Source organism: Phyllobates terribilis, unplaced genomic scaffold, assembly GCF_046119375.1.
Source record: "Phyllobates terribilis strain yellow unplaced genomic scaffold, ASM4611937v1 Scaffold_9__5_contigs__length_417890890, whole genome shotgun sequence".
Lineage (NCBI taxonomy): Eukaryota > Metazoa > Chordata > Amphibia > Anura > Dendrobatidae > Phyllobates > Phyllobates terribilis.
The window spans coordinates 280,359,600-280,380,068 of NW_027362769.1; the positions used below are offsets into that span (position 1 = coordinate 280,359,600).

A 20,469-nucleotide genomic window follows, 5' to 3' on the forward strand; every position below is an offset into this window, starting at 1 on the left:
CTCTCCTGTGTGGTGTAGTATATAGAGGATCTGTCAGCTCTTCTGTATGGTGTAGTATATAGAGGATCTGTCAGCTCTCCTGTGTGGTGTAGTATATAGAGGATGTGTCAGCTCTCCTGTGTGGTGTAGTATATGGAGGATCTGTCAGCTCTCCTGTGTGGTGTAGTATATAGAGGATCTGTCAGCTCTCCTGTGTGGTGTAGTATATAGAGGATCTGTCAGCTCTGCTGTGTGGTGTAGTATATAGAGGATCTGTCAGCTCTCCTGTGTGATGTAATATATAAAGGATGTGTCAGCTCTCCTGTGTGGTGTAGTATATAGAGGATGTGTCAGCTCTCCTGTGTGGTGTAGTATATAGAGGATGTGTCAGCTCTCCTGTGTGGTGTAGTATATAGAGGAGCTGTCAGCTCTCCTGTGTGCTGTAGTATATAGAGGATCTGTCAGCTCTCCTGTGTGGTGTAGTATATAGAGGATCTGTCAGCTCTGCTGTGTGGTGTAGTATATAGAGGATCTGTCAGCTCTCCTGTGTGGTGTAGTATATAGAGGAGCTGTCAGCTCTCCTGTGTGCTGTAGTATATAGAGGATCTGTCAGCTCTCCTGTGTGGTGTAGTATATAGAGGATCTGTCAGCTCTCCTGTGTGGTGTAGTATATAGAGGATCTGTCAGCTCTGCTGTGTGGTGTAGTATATAGAGGATCTGTCAGCTCTCCTGTGTGGTGTAGTATATAGAGGATCTGTCAGCTCTGCTGTGTGGTGTAGTATATAGAGGATCAGTCAGCTCTCCTGTGTGGTGTAGTATATAGAGGATCTGTCAGCTCTCCTGTGTGGTGTAGTATATAGAGGATCTGTCAGCTCTCCTGTGTGGTGTAGTATATAGAGGATCTGTCAGCTCTGCTGTGTGGTGTAGTATATAGAGGATCAGTCAGCTCTCCTGTGTGGTGTAGTATATAGAGGATCTGTCAGCTCTCCTGTATGGTGTAGTATATAGAGGATCTGTCAGCTCTCCTGTGTGGTGTAGTATATAGAGGATGTGTCAGCTCTCCTGTGTGGTGTAGTATATGGAGGATCTGTCAGCTCTCCTGTGTGGTGTAGTATATAGAGGATCTGTCAGCTCTCCTGTGTGGTATAGTATATAGAGGATCTGTCAGCTCTGCTGTGTGGTGTAGTATATAGAGGATCTGTCAGCTCTCCTGTGTGATGTAATATATAAAGGATGTGTCAGCTCTCCTGTGTGGTGTAGTATATAGAGGATGTGTCAGCTCTCCTGTGTGGTGTAGTATATAGAGGATGTGTCAGCTCTCCTGTGTGGTGTAGTATATAGAGGAGCTGTCAGCTCTCCTGTGTGCTGTAGTATATAGAGGATCTGTCAGCTCTCCTGTGTGGTGTAGTATATAGAGGATCTGTCAGCTCTGCTGTGTGGTGTAGTATATAGAGGATCTGTCAGCTCTCCTGTGTGGTGTAGTATATAGAGGAGCTGTCAGCTCTCCTGTGTGCTGTAGTATATAGAGGATCTGTCAGCTCTCCTGTGTGGTGTAGTATATAGAGGATCTGTCAGCTCTGCTGTGTGGTGTAGTATATAGAGGATCAGTCAGCTCTCCTGTGTGGTGTAGTATATAGAGGATCTGTCAGCTCTCCTGTGTGGTGTAGTATATAGAGGATCTGTCCTGTGTGGTGTAGGTAGTATATAGAGGATCTGTCTCCTCTCCTGTGTGGTGTAGTATATAGAGGATGTGTCAGCTCTCCTGTGTGGTGTAGTATATAGAGGAGCTGTCAGCTCTCCTGTGTGCTGTAGTATATAGAGGATCTGTCAGCTCTGCTGTGTGGTGTAGTATATAGAGGATCAGTCAGCTCTCCTGTGTGGTGTAGTATATAGAGGATCTGTCAGCTCTCCTGTGTGGTGTAGTATATAGAGGATCTGTCAGCTCTCCTGTGTGGTGTAGTATATAGAGGATCTGTCAGCTCTGCTGTGTGGTGTAGTATATAGAGGATCAGTCAGCTCTCCTGTGTGGTGTAGTATATAGAGGATCTGTCAGCTCTCCTGTATGGTGTAGTATATAGAGGATCTGTCAGCTCTCCTGTGTGGTGTAGTATATAGAGGATGTGTCAGCTCTCCTGTGTGGTGTAGTATATGGAGGATCTGTCAGCTCTCCTGTGTGGTGTAGTATATAGAGGATCTGTCAGCTCTCCTGTGTGGTGTAGTATATAGAGGATCTGTCAGCTCTGCTGTGTGGTGTAGTATATAGAGGATCTGTCAGCTCTCCTGTGTGATGTAATATATAAAGGATGTGTCAGCTCTCCTGTGTGGTGTAGTATATAGAGGATGTGTCAGCTCTCCTGTGTGGTGTAGTATATAGAGGATGTGTCAGCTCTCCTGTGTGGTGTAGTATATAGAGGAGCTGTCAGCTCTCCTGTGTGCTGTAGTATATAGAGGATCTGTCAGCTCTCCTGTGTGGTGTAGTATATAGAGGATCTGTCAGCTCTGCTGTGTGGAGTAGTATATAGAGGATCTGTCAGCTCTCCTGTGTGGTGTAGTATATAGAGGAGCTGTCAACTCTCCTGTGTGCTGTAGTATATAGAGGATCTGTCAGCTCTCCTGTGTGGTGTAGTATATAGAGGATCTGTCAGCTCTGCTGTGTGGTGTAGTATATAGAGGATCAGTCAGCTCTCCTATGTGGTGTAGTATATAGAGGATCTGTCAGCTCTCCTGTGTGGTGTAGTATATAGAGGATCTGTCCTGTGTGGTGTAGGTAGTATATAGAGGATCTGTCTCCTCTCCTGTGTGGTGTAGTATATAGAGGATGTGTCAGCTCTCCTGTGTGGTGTAGTATATAGAGGAGCTGTCAGCTCTCCTGTGTGCTGTAGTATATAGAGGATCTGTCAGCTCTCCTGTGTGGTGTAGTATATAGAGGATCTGTCAGCTCTGCTGTGTGTTGTAGTATATAGAGGATCTGTCAGCTCTCCTGTGTGGTGTAGTATATAGAGGAGCTGTCAGCTCTCCTGTGTGCTGTAGTATATAGAGGATCTGTCAGCTCTCCTGTGTGGTGTAGTATATAGAGGATCTGTCAGCTCTGCTGTGTGGTGTAGTACATAGAGGATCAGTCAGCTCTCCTGTGTGGTGTAGTATATAGAGGATCTGTCAGCTCTCCTGTGTCGTGTAGTATATAGAGGATCTGTCAGCTCTGCTGTGTGGTGTAGTATATAGAGGATCTGTCGCTCTCCTGTGTGGTGTAATATATAGAGGATCTGTCAGCTCTCCTGTGTGGTGTAGTATATAGAGGATGTGTCAGCTCTCCTGTGTGGTGTAGTATATAGAGGATCTGTCCTGTGTGCTGTAGTATATAGAGGATCTGTCAGCTCTCCTGTGTGGTGTAGTATATAGAGGATCTGTCCTGTGTGGTGTAGTATGTAGAGGATGTGTCAGCTCTCCTGTGTGGTGTGGTATATAGACGAACTGTCAGCTCTCCTGTGTGGTGTAGTATATAGAGGATCTGTCAGCTCTTCTGTGTGGTGTAGTATATAGAGGATCTGTTTGCTCTCCTGTGTGGTGTAGTATATAGAGGATCTGTTTGCTCTCCTGTGTGGTGTAGTATATAGAGGATCTGTTTGCTCTCCTGTGTGGTGTAGTATATAGAGGATGTGTCAGCTCTTCTGTGTGGTGTAGTATATAGAGGATCTGTCAGCTCTCCTGTGTGGTGTAGTATATAGAGGATCTGTCAGCTCTTCTGTGTGGTGTAGTATATACAGGATCTGTCGCTCTCCTGTGTGGTGTAGTATATAGAGGATCTGTCTGCTCTCCTGTGTGGTGTAGTATATAGAGGATCTGTCAGCTCTCCTGTGTGGTGTAGTATATAGAGGATCTGTCAGCTCTGCTGTGTGGTGTAGTATATAGAGGATCTGTCGCTCTCCTGTGTGGTGTAGTATATAGAGGATGTGTCAGCTCTCCTGTGTGGTGTAGTATATAGAGGATCTGTCCTGTGTGCTGTAGTATATAGAGGATCTGTCAGCTCTCCTGTGTGGTGTAGTATATAGAGGATCTGTCCTGTGTGTTGTAGTATGTAGAGGATGTGTCAGCTCTCCTGTGTGGTGTGGTATATAGACGAACTGTCAGCTCTCCTGTGTGGTGTAGTATATAGAGGATCTGTCAGCTCTTCTGTGTGGTGTAGTATATAGAGGATCTGTTTGCTCTCCTGTGTGGTGTAGTATATAGAGGATCTGTTTGCTCTCCTGTGTGGTGTAGTATATAGAGGATCTGTTTGCTCTCCTGTGTGGTGTAGTATATAGAGGATGTGTCAGCTCTTCTGTGTGGTGTAGTATATAGAGGATCTGTCAGCTCTCCTGTGTGGTGTAGTATATAGAGGATCTGTCAGCTCTTCTGTGTGGTGTAGTATATACAGGATCTGTCGCTCTCCTGTGTGGTGTAGTATATAGAGGATCTGTCTGCTCTCCTGTGTGGTGTAGTATATAGAGGATCTGTCAGCTCTCCTGTGTGGTGTAGTATAGAGTATAGAGGATGTGTCAGCTCTCCTGTGGGGTGTAGTATATAGAGGATCTGTCAGCTCTCCTGTGTGGTGTAGTATATAGAGGATGTGTCAGCTCTCCTGTGTGGTGTAGTATATAGAGGATCTGTCAGCTCTCCCGTGTGGTGTAGTATATAGAGAATCTGTCAGCTCTCCTGTGTGGTGTAGTATATAGAGGATCCGTCAGCTCTCCTGTGTGGTGTAATATATAGAGGAACTGTCCTGTGTGGTGCACTATATAGAGGATCTGTCAGCTCTCCTGTGTGGTGTAGTATATAGAGGATGTGTCAGCTCTCCTTTGTGGTGTAGTATATAGAGGATCTGGCAGCTCTCCTGTGTGGTGTAGTATATAGAGGATGTGTCCGCTCTCCTGTGTGGTGTAGTATATAGAGGATCTGTCAGCTCTCCTGTGTGGTGTAGTATATAGAGGATCTGTCCTGTGTGGTTTAGTATATAGAGGATCTGGCAGCTCTCCTGTGTGGTGTAGTATATGGAGGATCTGTCAGCTCTCCTATGTGGTGTAGTATATAGAGGATCTGTCCGCTCTCCTGTGTGGTGTAGTATATAAAGGATCTGTCTTCTCTCCTGTGTGGTGTAGTATATAGAGGATCTGTCAGCTCTCCTGTGTGGTGTAGTGTATAGAGGATGTGTCAGCTCTCCTGTGTGGTGTAGTATATAGAGGATCTGTCCTGTGTGGTGTAGTATATAGAGGATCTGTCAGCTCTCCTGTGTGGTGTAGTATATAGAGGATGTGTCAGCTCTCCTGTGTGGTGTAGTATATAGAGGATCTGTCAGCTCTCCTGTGTGGTGTAGTATATAGAGGATCTGTCCTGTGTGGTGTAGTATATAGAGGATCTGTCAGCTCTCCTGTGTGGTGTAGTATATAGAGGATGTTTCAGCAAACCTGTGTGGTGTAGTATATAGAGGATCTGTCCTGTGTGGTGTACTATATAGAGGATCTGTCCTGTGTGGTGTAGTATATAGAGGATCTGTCAGCTCTCCTGTGTGGTGTAGTATATAGAGGATCTGTCCTGTATGGTGTAGTATATACAGGATGTGTCAGCTCTCCTGTGTGGTGTAGTATATAGAGGATCTGTCAGCTCTCCTGTGTGATGTAGTATACAGAGAATCTGTCAGGTCTCCTGTGTGGTGTAGTATATAGAGCATGTGTCAGCTCTCCTGTGTGGTGTAGTATATAGAGGATCTGTCAGCTCTCCTGTGTGGTGTATTATATACAGGACCTGTCAGCTCTCCCGTGTGGTGTAGTATACAGAGGATCTGTCAGCTCTCCTGTGTGGTGTAGTATATGGAGGATCTGTCAGCTCTCCTGTGTGGTGTAGTATATAGAGGATCTGTCCTGTGTGGTGTAGTATATGGAGGATCTCTCAGCTCTTCTTTGTGGTGTATTATATACAGGACCTGTCAGCTCTCCCGTGTGGTGTAGTACATAGAGGATCTGTCAGCTCTCCTGTGTGGTGTAGTATATAGAGGATGTGTCAGCTCTCCTGTGTTGTGTAGTATATCGAGGATCTGTCAGCTCTCCTGTGTGGTGTAGTATATAGAGGATCTGTCAGCTGTCCTGTGTGGTGTAGTATTTAGAGGATGTGTCAGCTCTCCTTTGTGGTGTAGTATATAGAGGATCTGTCAGCTCTCCTGTGTTGTGTAGTATATAGAGGATGTGCAGCTCTCCTGAGTGGTGTAGTATATAGAGGATCTGTCCTGTGTGGTGTAGTATATGGAGGATCTCTCAGCTCTTCTGTGTGGTGTATTATATACAGGATGTGTCAGCTCTGCTGTGTGGTTTAGTATTTAGAGGATGTGTCAGCTCTCCTTTGTGGTGTAGTATATAGAGGATCTGTCAGCTCTCCTGTGTGGTGTAGTATATAGAGGATCTGTCAGCTCTCCTGTGTGGTGTAGTATATAGAGGATCTGTCAGCTCTTCTGTGTGGTGTAGTATATAGAGGATCTGTCAGCTCTCCTGTGTGGTGTAGTATATAGAGGATCTGTCCGCTGTCCTGTGTGGTGTAGTATATAGATGATGTGTCAGCTCTTCTGTGTGGTGTAGTATATAGAGGATCTGTCAGCTCTCCTGTGTGGTGTAGCATATAGAGGATCTGTCAGCTCTCCTGTGTGGTGTAGTATATAGAGGATCTGTCAGCTCTTCTGTGTGGTGTAGTATATAGAGGATCTGTCAGCTCTCCTGTGTGGTGTAGTATATAGAGGATCTGTCAGCTCTCCTGTGTGGTGTAGTATATAGAAGATCTGTCAGCTCTTCTGTGTGGTGTAGTATATAGAGGATCTGTCAGCTCTCCTGTGTGGTGTAGTATATAGAGGATCTGTCAGCTCTCCTGTGTGGTGTAGTATATAGAGGATGTGTCAGCTGTCCTGTGTGGTGTAGTATATAGAGGATGTGTCAGCTCTCCTGTGTGGTGTAGTATATAGAGGATGTGTCCGCTCTCCTGTGTGGTGTATTATATAGAGGATCTGTCTGCTCTCCTGTGTGGTGTAGTATATAGAGGATCTGTCCTGTGTGGTTTAGTATATAGAGGATGTGTCAGCTCTCCTGTGTGGTGTAGTATATAGAGGATCTGTCAGCTCTCCTGTGTGGTGTAGTATATAGAGGATCTGTCCGCTCTCCTGTGTGGTGTAGTATATAGAGGATCTGTCAGCTCTCCTGTGTGGTGTAGTATATAGAGGATGTGTCAGCTCTCCTGTGTGGTGTAGTATATAGAGGATCTGTCCTGTGTGGTGTAGTATATAGAGGATCTGTGCGCTCTCCTGTGTGGTGTAGTATATAGAGAATCTGTCAGCTCTCCTGTGTGGTATAGTATATAGAGGATGTGTCAGCTCTCCTGTATGGTGTAGTATATAGAGGATCTGTCAGCTCTCCTGTGTGGTATAGTATATAGAGGATGTGTCAGCTCTCCTGTGTGGTGTAGTATATAGAGGAACTGTCCTGTGTGGTGTAGTATATAGAGGATCTGTCTGCTCTCCTGTGTGGTGTAGTATATAGAGGATCTGTCAGCTCTCCTGTGTGGTGTAGTATATAGAGGATCTGTCAGCTCTCCTGTGTGGTGTAGTATATAGAGGATCTCTCAGCTCTCCTGTGTGGTGTAGTATATAGAGGATCTGTCAGCTCTCCTGTGTGGTGTAGTATATAGAGGATCTGTCAGCTCTCCTGTGTGGTGTAGTATATAGAGGATGTGTCAGCTCTCCTGTGTGGTGTAGTATATAGAGGATCTGTCAGCTCTCCTGTGTGGTGTAGTATATAGAGGATCTGTCAGCTCTCCTGTGTGGTGTAGTATATAGAGGATCTGTCAGCTCTCCTGTGTGGTGTAGTATATAGAAGATGTGTCAGCTCTGCTGTGTGGTGTAGTATATAGAGCATCTGTCAGCTGTCCTGTGTGGTGTGGTATATAGAGGATCTTTCAGCTCTCCTGTGTGGTGTAGTATATAGAGGATCTGTCAGCTCTGCTGTGTGGTGTAGTATATAGAGGATCTGTCGCTCTCCTGTGTGGTGTAATATATAGAGGATCTGTCAGCTCTCCTGTGTGGTGTAGTATATAGAGGATCTGTCAGCTCTGCTGTGTGGTGTAGTATATAGAGGATCTGTCGCTCTCCTGTGTGGTGTAGTATATAGAGGATCTGTCAGCTCTCCTGTGTGGTGTAGTATATAGAGGATGTGTCAGCTCTCCTGTGTGGTGTAGTATATAGAGGATCTGTCCTGTGTGCTGTAGTATATAGAGGATGTGTCAGCTCTCCTGTGTGGTGTAGTATATAGAGGATCTGTCAGCTCTCCTGTGTGGTGTAGTATATAGAGGATGTGTCCTGTGTGGTTTAGTATATAGAGGATCTGTCAGCTCTCCTGTGTGGTGTAGTATATAGAGGATCTGTCAGCTCTCCTGTGTGGTGTAGTATATAGAGGATGTGTCAGCTCTCCTGTGTGGTGTAGTATATAGAGGATCTGTCCTGTGTGGTGTAGTATGTAGAGGATGTGTCAGCTCTCCTGTGTGGTGTAGTATATAGAGGATCTGTCAGCTCTTCTGTGTGGTGTAGTATATAGAGGATCTGTCAGCTCTCCTGTGTGGTGTAGTATATAGACGATCTGTCAGCTCTCCTGTGTGGTGTAGTATATAGAGGATCTGTCAGCTCTCCTGTGTGGTGTAGTATATAGAGGATCTGTCAGCTCTCCTGTGTGGTTTAGTATATAGAGGATGTGTCAGCTCTCCTGTGTGGTGTAGTATATAGAGGATGTGTCAGCTCTGCTGTGTGGTGTAGTATATAGAGGATCTGTCAGCTCTCCTGTGTGGTGTAGTATATAGAGGATCTGGCAGCTCTCCTGTGTGGTGTAGTATATAGAGGATCTGTCAGCTCTTCTGTGTGGTGTAGTATATAGAGGATCTGTCAGCTCTCCTGTGTGGTGTAGTATATAGAGGATCTGTCAGCTCTCCTGTGTGGTGTAGTATATAGAGGATGTGTCAGCTGTCCTGTGTGGTGTAGTATATAGAGGATGTGTCAGCTCTCCTGTGTGGTGTAGTATATAGAGGATGTGTCCGCTCTCCTGTGTGGTGTATTATATAGAGGATCTGTCTGCTCTCCTGTGTGGTGTAGTATATAGAGGATCTGTCCTGTGTGGTGTAGTATATAGAGGATCTGTCAGCTCTCCTGTGTGGTGTAGTATATAGAGGATGTGTCAGCTCTTCTGTGTGGTGTAGTATATAGAGGATCTGTCAGCTCTCCTGTGTGGTGTAGTATATAGAGGATGTGTCAGCTCTTCTGTGTGGTGTAGTATATAGAGGATCTGTCCTGTGTGGTGTAGTATATAGAGGATCTGTGCGCTCTCCTGTGTGGTGTAGTATATAGAGAATCTGTCAGCTCTCCTGTGTGGTATAGTATATAGAGGATGTGTCAGCTCTCCTGTATGGTGTAGTATATAGAGGATCTGTCAGCTCTCCTGTGTGGTATAGTATATAGAGGATGTGTCAGCTCTCCTGTGTGGTGTAGTATATAGAGGAACTGTCCTGTGTGGTGTAGTATATAGAGGATCTGTCTGCTCTCCTGTGTGGTGTAGTATATAGAGGATCTGTCAGCTCTCCTGTGTGGTGTAGTATATAGAGGATCTGTCAGCTCTCCTGTGTGGTGTAGTATATAGAGGATCTCTCAGCTCTCCTGTGTGGTGTAGTATATAGAGGATCTGTCAGCTCTCCTGTGTGGTGTAGTATATAGAGGATCTGTCAGCTCTCCTGTGTGGTGTAGTATATAGAGGATGTGTCAGCTCTCCTGTGTGGTGTAGTATATAGAGGATCTGTCAGCTCTCCTGTGTGGTGTAGTATATAGAGGATCTGTCAGCTCTCCTGTGTGGTGTAGTATATAGAGGATCTGTCAGCTCTCCTGTGTGGTGTAGTATATAGAAGATGTGTCAGCTCTGCTGTGTGGTGTAGTATATAGAGCATCTGTCAGCTGTCCTGTGTGGTGTGGTATATAGAGGATCTTTCAGCTCTCCTGTGTGGTGTAGTATATAGAGGATCTGTCAGCTCTGCTGTGTGGTGTAGTATATAGAGGATCTGTCGCTCTCCTGTGTGGTGTAATATATAGAGGATCTGTCAGCTCTCCTGTGTGGTGTAGTATATAGAGGATCTGTCAGCTCTGCTGTGTGGTGTAGTATATAGAGGATCTGTCGCTCTCCTGTGTGGTGTAGTATATAGAGGATCTGTCAGCTCTCCTGTGTGGTGTAGTATATAGAGGATGTGTCAGCTCTCCTGTGTGGTGTAGTATATAGAGGATCTGTCCTGTGTGCTGTAGTATATAGAGGATGTGTCAGCTCTCCTGTGTGGTGTAGTATATAGAGGATCTGTCAGCTCTCCTGTGTGGTGTAGTATATAGAGGATGTGTCCTGTGTGGTTTAGTATATAGAGGATCTGTCAGCTCTCCTGTGTGGTGTAGTATATAGAGGATCTGTCAGCTCTCCTGTGTGGTGTAGTATATAGAGGATGTGTCAGCTCTCCTGTGTGGTGTAGTATATAGAGGATCTGTCCTGTGTGGTGTAGTATGTAGAGGATGTGTCAGCTCTCCTGTGTGGTGTAGTATATAGAGGATCTGTCAGCTCTTCTGTGTGGTGTAGTATATAGAGGATCTGTCAGCTCTCCTGTGTGGTGTAGTATATAGACGATCTGTCAGCTCTCCTGTGTGGTGTAGTATATAGAGGATCTGTCAGCTCTCCTGTGTGGTGTAGTATATAGAGGATCTGTCAGCTCTCCTGTGTGGTTTAGTATATAGAGGATGTGTCAGCTCTCCTGTGTGGTGTAGTATATAGAGGATGTGTCAGCTCTGCTGTGTGGTGTAGTATATAGAGGATCTGTCAGCTCTCCTGTGTGGTGTAGTATATAGAGGATCTGGCAGCTCTCCTGTGTGGTGTAGTATATAGAGGATCTGTCAGCTCTCCTGTGTGGTGTAGTATATAGAGGATCTGTCAGCTCTCCTGTGTGGTGTAGTATATAGAGGATCTGTCTGCTCTCCTGTGTGGTGTAGTATATAGAGGATCTGTCAGCTCTCCTGTGTGGTGTAGTATATAGAGGATGTGTCAACTCTCCTGTGTGGTGTAGTATATAGAGGATCTGTCAGCTCTTCTGTGTGGTGTAGTATATAGAGGATCTGTCACTCTCCGTGTGGTGTAGTATATAGAGGATCTGTCTGCTCTCCTGTGTGGTGTAGTATATAGAGGATCTGTCAGCTCTCCTGTGTGGTGTAGTATATAGAGGATCTGTCAGCTCTCCTGTGTGGTGTAGTATATAGAGGATGTGTCAGCTCTCCTGTGTGGTGTAGTATATAGAGGATCTGTCAGCTCTCCTGTGTGGTGTAGTATATAGAGAATGTGTCAGCTCTCCTGTGTGGTGTAATATATAGAGGAACTGTCCTGTGTGGTGCACTATATAGAGGATCTGTCAGCTCTCCTGTGTGGTGTAGTATATAGAGGATGTGTCAGCTCTCCTTTGTGGTGTCGTATATAGAGGATCTGGCAGCTCTCCTGTGTGGTGTAGTATATAGAGGATGTGTCCGCTCTCCTGTGTGGTGTAGTATATAGAGGATCTGTCCGCTCTCCTGTGTGGTGTAGTATATAGAGGATCTCTCCTGTGTGGTTTAGTATATAGAGGATGTGTCGGCTCTCCTGTGTGGTGTAGTATATGGAGGATCTGTCAGCTCTCCTGTGTGGTGTAGTATATAGAGGATCTGTCCGCTCTCCTGTGTGGTGTAGTATATAGAGGATCTGTCTTCTCTCCTGCGTGGTGTAGTATATAGAGGATCTGTCAGCTCTCCTGTGTGGTGTAGTATATAGAGGATGTCTCAGCTCTCCTGTGTGGTGTAGTATATAGAGGATCTGTCCTTTGTGGTGTAGTATATAGAGGATCTGTCAGCTCTCCTGTGTGGTGTAGTATATAGAGGATCTGTCAGCTCTCCTGTGTGGTGTAGTATATAGAGGATGTGTCAGCTCTCCTGTGTGGTGTAGTATATAGAAGATCTGTCCTGTGTGGTGTAGTATATAGAGGATCTGTCAGCTCTCCTGTGTGGTGTAGTATATAGAGGATCTGTCAGCTCTCCTGTGTGGTGTAGTATATAGAGGATGTGTCAGCTCTCCTGTGTGGTGTAGTATATAGAGGATCTGTCCTGTATGGTGTAGTATATACAGGATGTGTCAGCTCTCCTGTGTGGTGTAGTATATAGAGGATCTGTCAGCTCTCCTGTGTGATGTAGTATATAGAGAATCTGTCAGGTCTCCTGTGTGGTGTAGTATATAGAGCATGTGTCAGCTCTCCTGTGTGGTGTAGTATATAGAGGATCTGTCAGCTCTCCTGTGTGGTGTATTATATACAGGACCTGTCAGCTCTCCCGTGTGGTGTAGTACGTAGAGGATCTGTCAGCTCTCCTGTGTGGTGTAGTATATGGAGGATCTGTCAGCTCTCCTGTGTGGTGTAGTATATAGAGGATCTGTCCTGTGTGGTGTAGTATATGGAGGATCTCTCAGCTCTTCTGTGTGGTGTATTATATACAGGACCTGTCAGCTCTCCCGTGTGGTGTAGTACATAGAGGATCTGTCAGCTCTCCTGTGTGGTGTAGTATATAGAGGATGTGTCAACTCTCCTGTGTTGTGTAGTATATCGAGGATCTGTCAGCTCTCCTGTGTGGTCTAGTATATAGGGGATCTGTCAGCTGTCCTGTGTGGTGTAGTATATAGAGGATGTGTCAGCTCTCCTGTGTGGTGTAGTATATAGAGGATCTGTCAGCTCTCCTGTGTTGTGTAGTATATAGAGGATGTGTCAGCTCTCCTGTGTGGTGTAGTATATAGAGGATCTGTCAGCTCTCCTGTGTGGTGTAGTATATAGAGGATCTGTCAGCTCTCCTGTGTGGTGTAGTATATAGAGGATCTGTCAGCTCTCCTGTGTGGTGTAGTATATAGAAGATGTGTCAGCTCTGCTGTGTGGTGTAGTATATAGAGGATCTGTCAGCTCTCCTGTGTGGTGTGGTATATAGAGGATCTGTCAGCTCTCCTGTGTGGTGTAGTATATAGGGGATCTGTCAGCTCTGCTGTGTGGTGTAGTATATAGAGGATCTGTCAGTTCTCCTGTGTGGTGTAGTATATATAGGATCCGTCAGCCCTCCTGTGTGGTGTAGTATATAGAGGATCTGTCAGCTCTCCTGTGTGGTGTAGTATATAGAGGATGTGTCAGCTCTCCTGTGTGGTGTAGTATATAGAGGATCTGTCCTGTGTGGTGTAGTATATAGAGGATGTGTCAGCTCTCCTGTGTGGTATAGTATATAGAGGATCTGTCCTGTGTGGTGTAGTATGTAGAGGATGTGTCAGGTCTCCTGTGTGGTGTAGTATATAGAGGATCTGTCAGCTCTTCTGTGTGGTGTAGTATATAGAGGATCTGTCAGCTCTCCTATGTGGTGTAGTATATAGAGGATCCGTCAGCTCTCCTGTGTGGTGTAGTATATAGAGGATCTGTCAGCTCTCCTGTGTGGTGTAGTATATAGACGATCTGTCAGCTCTCCTGTGTGGTGTAGTATATAGAGGATCTGTCAGCTCTTCTGTGTGGTGTAGTATATAGAGGATCTGTCAGCTCTCCTGTGTGGTGTAGTATATAGAGGATGTGTCAGCTCTCCTGTGTTGTGTAGTATATAGAGGATCTGTCAGCTCTCCTATGTGGTGTAGTATATAGAGGATCCGTCAGCTCTACTGTGTGGTGTAGTATATAGAGGATCTGTCAGCTCTCCTGTGTGGTGTAGTATATAGAGGATCTGTCTGCTCTCCTGTGTGGTGTAGTATATAGAGGATCTGTCAGCTCTCCTGTGTGGTGTAGTATATAGAGGATGTGTCAACTCTCCTGTGTGGTGTAGTATATAGAGGATCTGTCAGCTCTTCTGTGTGGTGTAGTATATAGAGGATCTGTCGCTCTCCGTGTGGTGTAGTATATAGAGGATCTGTCTGCTCTCCTGTGTGGTGTAGTATATAGAGGATCTGTCAGCTCTCCTGTGTGGTGTAGTATAGAGTATAGAGGATGTGTCTGCTCTCCTGTGTGGTGTAGTATATAGAGGATCTGTCAGCTCTCCTGTGTGGTGTAGTATATAGAGGATGTGTCAGCTCTCCTGTGTGGTGTAGTATATAGAGGATCTGTCAGCTCTCCTGTGTGGTGTAGTATATAGAGAATCTGTCAGCTCTCCTGTGTGGTGTAGTATATAGAGGATCCGTCAGCTCTCCTGTGTGGTGTAGTATATAGAGAATGTGTCAGCTCTCCTGTGTGGTGTAATATATAGAGGAACTGTCCTGTGTGGTGCACTATATAGAGGATCTGTCAGCTCTCCTGTGTGGTGTAGTATATAGAGGATGTGTCAGCTTTCCTTTGTGGTGTAGTATATAGAGGATCTGGCAGCTCTCCTGTGTGGTGTAGTATATAGAGGATGTGTCCGCTCTCTTGTGTGGTGTAGTATATAGAGGATCTGTCAGCTCTCTTGTGTGGTGTAGTATATAGAGGATCTGTCAGCTCTCTTGTGTGGTGTAGTATATAGAGGATCTGTCAGCTCGCCTGTGTGGTGTAGTATATAGAGGATCAGTCAGCTCTCTTGTGTGGTGTAGTATATAGAGGATCTGTCAGCTCTCCTGTGTGGTGTAGTATATAGAGGATCTGTCAGCTCTCCTGTGTGGTGTAGTATATACAGGATCTGTCCTGTGTGGTTTAGTATATAGAGGATGTGTCAGCTCTCCTGTGTGGTGTAGTATATAGAGGATCTGTCCGCTCTCCTGTGTGGTGTAGTATATAGAGGATCTGTCTTCTCTCCTGTGTGGTGTAGTATATAGAGGATCTGTCCGCTCTCCTGTGTGGTGTAGTATATAGAGGATCTGTCAGCTCTCCTGTGTGGTGTAGTATATAGAAGATCTGTCAGCTCTCCTGTGTGGTGTAGTATATAGAGGATCTGTCAGCTCTCCTGTGTGGTGTAGTATATAGAGAATGTGTCAGCTCTCCTGTGTGTTGTAGTATATAGAGGATGTGTCAGTTCTCCTGTGTGGTGTAGTATATAGAGGAGCTGTCAGCTCTCCTGTGTGCTGTAGTATATAGAGGATCTGTCAGCTCTCCTGTGTGGTGTAGTATATAGAGGATCTGTCAGCTCTGCTGTGTGGTGTAGTATATAGAGGATCTGTCAGCTCTCCTGTGTGGTGTAGTATATAGAGGATCTGTCAGCTCTGCTGTGTGGTGTAGTATATAGAGGATCAGTCAGCTCTCCTGTGTGGTGTAGTATATAGAGGATCTGTCAGCTCTCCTGTGTGGTGTAGTATATAGAGGATCTGTCAGCTCTGCTGTGTGGTGTAGTATATAGAGGATCAGTCAGCTCTCCTGTGTGGTGTAGTATATAGAGGATCTGTCAGCTCTCCTGTATGGTGTAGTATATAGAGGATCTGTCAGCTCTCCTGTGTGGTGTAGTATATAGAGGATGTGTCAGCTCTCCTGTGTGGTGTAGTATATGGAGGATCTGTCAGCTCTCCTGTGTGGTGTAGTATATAGAGGATCTGTCAGCTCTCCTGTGTGGTGTAGTATATAGAGGATCTGTCAGCTCTGCTGTGTGGTGTAGTATATAGAGGATCTGTCAGCTCTCCTGTGTGATGTAATATATAAAGGATGTGTCAGCTCTCCTGTGTGGTGTAGTATATAGAGGATGTGTCAGCTCTCCTGTGTGGTGTAGTATATAGAGGATGTGTCAGCTCTCCTGTGTGGTGTAGTATATAGAGGAGCTGTCAGCTCTCCTGTGTGCTGTAGTATATAGAGGATCTGTCAGCTCTCCTGTGTGGTGTAGTATATAGAGGATCTGTCAGCTCTGCTGTGTGGTGTAGTATATAGAGGATCTGTCAGCTCTCCTGTGTGGTGTAGTATATAGAGGAGCTGTCAGCTCTCCTGTGTGCTGTAGTATATAGAGGATCTGTCAGCTCTCCTGTGTGGTGTAGTATATAGAGGATCTGTCAGCTCTCCTGTGTGGTGTAGTATATAGAGGATCTGTCAGCTCTGCTGTGTGGTGTAGTATATAGAGGATCTGTCAGCTCTCCTGTGTGGTGTAGTATATAGAGGATCTGTCAGCTCTGCTGTGTGGTGTAGTATATAGAGGATCAGTCAGCTCTCCTGTGTGGTGTAGTATATAGAGGATCTGTCAGCTCTCCTGTGTGGTGTAGTATATAGAGGATCTGTCAGCTCTCCTGTGTGGTGTAGTATATAGAGGATCTGTCAGCTCTGCTGTGTGGTGTAGTATATAGAGGATCAGTCAGCTCTCCTGTGTGGTGTAGTATATAGAGGATCTGTCAGCTCTCCTGTATGGTGTAGTATATAGAGGATCTGTCAGCTCTCCTGTGTGGTGTAGTATATAGAGGATGTGTCAGCTCTCCTGTGTGGTGTAGTATATGGAGGATCTGTCAGCTCTCCTGTGTGGTGTAGTATATAGAGGATCTGTCAGCTCTCCTGTGTGGTGTAGTATATAGAGGATCTGTCAGCTCTGCTGTGTGGTGTAGTATATAGAGGATCTGTCAGCTCTCCTGTGTGATGTAATATATAAAGGATGTGTCAGCTCTCCTGTGTGGTGTAGTATATAGAGGATGTGTCAGCTCTCCTGTGTGGTGTAGTATATAGAGGATGTGTCAGCTCTCCTGTGTGGTGTAGTATATAGAGGAGCTGTCAGCTCTCCTGTGTGCTGTAGTATATAGAGGATCTGTCAGCTCTCCTGTGTGGTGTAGTATATAGAGGATCTGTCAGCTCTGCTGTGTGGTGTAGTATATAGAGGATCTGTCAGCTCTCTTGTGTGGTGTAGTATATAGAGGATCTGTCAGCTCTCCTGTGTGGTGTAGTATATAGAGGATCTGTCAGCTCTCTTGTGTGGTGTAGTATATAGAGGATCTGTCAGCTCTCCTGTGTGGTGTAGTATATAGAGGAGCTGTCAGCTCTCCTGTGTGCTGTAGTATATAGAGGATCTGTCAGCTCTCCTGTGTGGTGTAGTATATAGAGGATCTGTCAGCTCTGCTGTGTGGTGTAGTATATACAGGATCAGTCAGCTCTCCTGTGTGGTGTAGTATATAGAGGATCTGTCAGCTCTCCTGTGTGGTGTAGTATATAGAGGATCTGTCCTGTGTGGTGTAGGTAGTATATAGAGGATCTGTCTCCTCTCCTGTGTGGTGTAGTATATAGAGGATGTGTCAGCTCTCCTGTGTGGTGCAGTATATAGAGGATCTGTCTTCTCTCCTGTGTGGTGTAGTATATAGAGGATCTGTCAGCTCTCCTGTGTGGTGTAGTATATAGAGGATGTGTCAGCTCTCCTGTGTGGTGCAGTATATAGAGGATCTGTCTTCTCTCCTGTGTGGTGTACTATATAGAGGATGTGTCAGCTCTCCTGTGTGGTGTAGTATATAGAGGAGCTGTCAGCTCTCCTGTGTGCTGTAGTATATAGAGGATCTGTCAGCTCTGCTGTGTGGTGTAGTATATAGAGGATCAGTCAGCTCTCCTGTGTGGTGTAGTATATAGAGGATCTGTCAGCTCTCCTGTGTGGTGTAGTATATAGAGGATCTGTCAGCTCTCCTGTGTGGTGTAGTATATAGAGGATCTGTCAGCTCTGCTGTGTGGTGTAGTATATAGAGTATCAGTCAGCTCTCCTGTGTGGTGTAGTATATAGAGGATCTGTCAGCTCTCCTGTATGGTGTAGTATATAGAGGATCTGTCAGCTCTCCTGTGTGGTGTAGTATATAGAGGATGTGTCAGCTCTCCTGTGTGGTGTAGTATATGGAGGATCTGTCAGCTCTCCTGTGTGGTGTAGTATATAGAGGATCTGTCAGCTCTCCTGTGTGGTGTAGTATATAGAGGATCTGTCAGCTCTGCTGTGTGGTGTAGTATATAGAGGATCTGTCAGCTCTCCTGTGTGATGTAATATATAAAGGATGTGTCAGCTCTCCTGTGTGGTGTAGTATATAGAGGATGTGTCAGCTCTCCTGTGTGGTGTAGTATATAGAGGATGTGTCAGCTCTCCTGTGTGCTGTAGTATATAGAGGATCTGTCAGCTCTCCTGTGTGGTGTAGTATATAGAGGAGCTGTCAGCTCTCCTGTGTGCTGTAGTATATAGAGGATCTGTCAGCTCTCCTGTGTGGTGTAGTATATAGAGGATCTGTCAGCTCTGCTGTGTGCTGTAGTATATAGAGGATCTGTCAGCTCTCCTGTGTGGTGTAGTATATAGAGGAGCTGTCAGCTCTCCTGTGTGCTGTAGTATATAGAGGATCTGTCAGCTCTCCTGTGTGGTGTAGTATATAGAGGATCTGTCAGCTCTGCTGTGTGGTGTAGTATATAGAGGATCAGTCAGCTCTCCTGTGTGGTGTAGTATATAGAGGATCTGTCAGCTCTCCTGTGTGGTGTAGTATATAGAGGATCTGTCCTGTGTGGTGTAGGTAGTATATAGAGGATCTGTCTCCTCTCCTGTGTGGTGTAGTATATAGAGGATGTGTCAGCTCTCCTGTGTGGTGTAGTATATAGAGGAGCTGTCAGCTCTCCTGTGTGCTGTAGTATATAGAGGATCTGTCAGCTCTCCTTTGTGGTGTAGTATATAGAGGATCTGTCAGCTCTGCTGTGTGGTGTAGTATATAGAGGATCTGTCAGCTCTCCTGTGTGGTGTAGTATATAGAGGAGCTGTCAGCTCTCCTGTGTGCTGTAGTATATAGAGGATCTGTCAGCTCTCCTGTGTGGTGTAGTATATAGAGGATCTGTCAGCTCTGCTGTGTGGTGTAGTACATAGAGGATCAGTCAGCTCTCCTGTGTGGTGTAGTATATAGAGGATCTGTCAGCTCTCCTGTGTGGTGTAGTATATAGAGGATCTGTCAGCTCTGCTGTGTGGTGTAGTATATAGAGGATCTGTCGCTCTCCTGTGTGGTGTAATATATAGAGGATCTGTCAGCTCTCCTGTGTGGTGTAGTATATAGAGGATGTGTCAGCTCTCCTGTGTGGTGTAGTATATAGAGGAGCTGTCAGCTCTCCTGTGTGCTGTAGTATATAGAGGATCTGTCAGCTCTCCTGTGTGGTGTAGTATATAGAGGATCTGTCAGCTCTGCTGTGTGGTGTAGTATATAGAGGATCTGTCAGCTCTCCTGTGTGGTGTAGTATATAGAGGAGCTGTCAGCTCTCCTGTGTGCTGTAGTATATAGAGGATCTGTCAGCTCTCCTGTGTGGTGTAGTATATAGAGGATCTGTCAGCTCTGCTGTGTGGTGTAGTACATAGAGGATCAGTCAGCTCTCCTGTGTGGTGTAGTATATAGAGGATCTGTCAGCTCTCCGGTGTGGTGTAGTATATAGAGGATCTGTCAGCTCTGCTGTGTGGTGTAGTATATAGAGGATCTGTCGCTCTCCTGTGTGGTGTAATATATAGAGGATCTGTCAGCTCTCCTGTGTGGTGTAGTATATACAGGATGTGTCAGCTCTCCTGTGTGGTGTAGTATATAGAGGATCTGTCCTGTGTGCTGTAGTATATAGAGGATCTGTCAGCTCTCCTGTGTGGTGTAGTATATAGAGGATCTGTCCTGTGTGGTGTAGTATGTAGAGGATGTGTCAGCTCTCCTGTGTGGTGTGGTATATAGACGAACTGTCAGCTCTCCTGTGTGGTGTAGTATATAGAGGATCTGTCAGCTCTTCTGTGTGGTGTAGTATATAGAGGATCTGTTTGCTCTCCTGTGTGGTGTAGTATATAGAGGATCTGTTTGCTCTCCTGTGTGGTGTAGTATATAGAGGATCTGTTTGCTCTCCTGTGTGGTGTAGTATATAGAGGATGTGTCAGCTCTTCTGTGTGGTGTAGTATATAGAGGATCTGTCAGCTCTCCTGTGTGGTGTAGTATATAGAGGATCTGTCAGCTCTTCTGTGTGGTGTAGTATATACAGGATCTGTCGCTCTCCTGTGTGGTGTAGTATATAGAGGATCTGTCTACTCTCCTGTGTGGTGTAGTATATAGAGGATCTGTCAGCTCTCCTGTGTGGTGTAGTATATAGAGGATCTGTCAGCTCTGCTGTGTGGTGTAGTATATAGAGGATCTGTCGCTCTCCTGTGTGGTGTAATATATAGAGGATCTGTCAGCTCTCCTGTGTGGTGTAGTATATAGAGGATGTGTCAGCTCTCCTGTGTGGTGTAGTATATAGAGGATCTGTCCTGTGTGCTGTAGTATATAGAGGATCTGTCAGCTCTCCTGTGTGGTGTAGTATATAGAGGATCTGTCCTGTGTGTTGTAGTATGTAGAGGATGTGTCAGCTCTCCTGTGTGGTGTGGTATATAGAAGAACTGTCAGCTCTCCTGTGTGGTGTAGTATATAGAGGATCTGTCAGCTCTTCTGTGTGGTGTAGTATATAGAGGATCTGTTTGCTCTCCTGTGTGGTGTAGTATATAGAGGATCTGTTTGCTCT

General features: G+C 45.5%; 1 long non-coding RNA gene across 1 annotated transcript in view; it reads left to right on the forward strand.

Annotated features, from left to right (window-relative positions):
* The window catches only part of LOC141162095 (uncharacterized), a 181,746-nt gene that overhangs the window by 30,967 nt on the left and 130,310 nt on the right, over positions 1 to 20,469 (forward strand). The gene's annotated exons all lie outside the window — the stretch shown is intronic.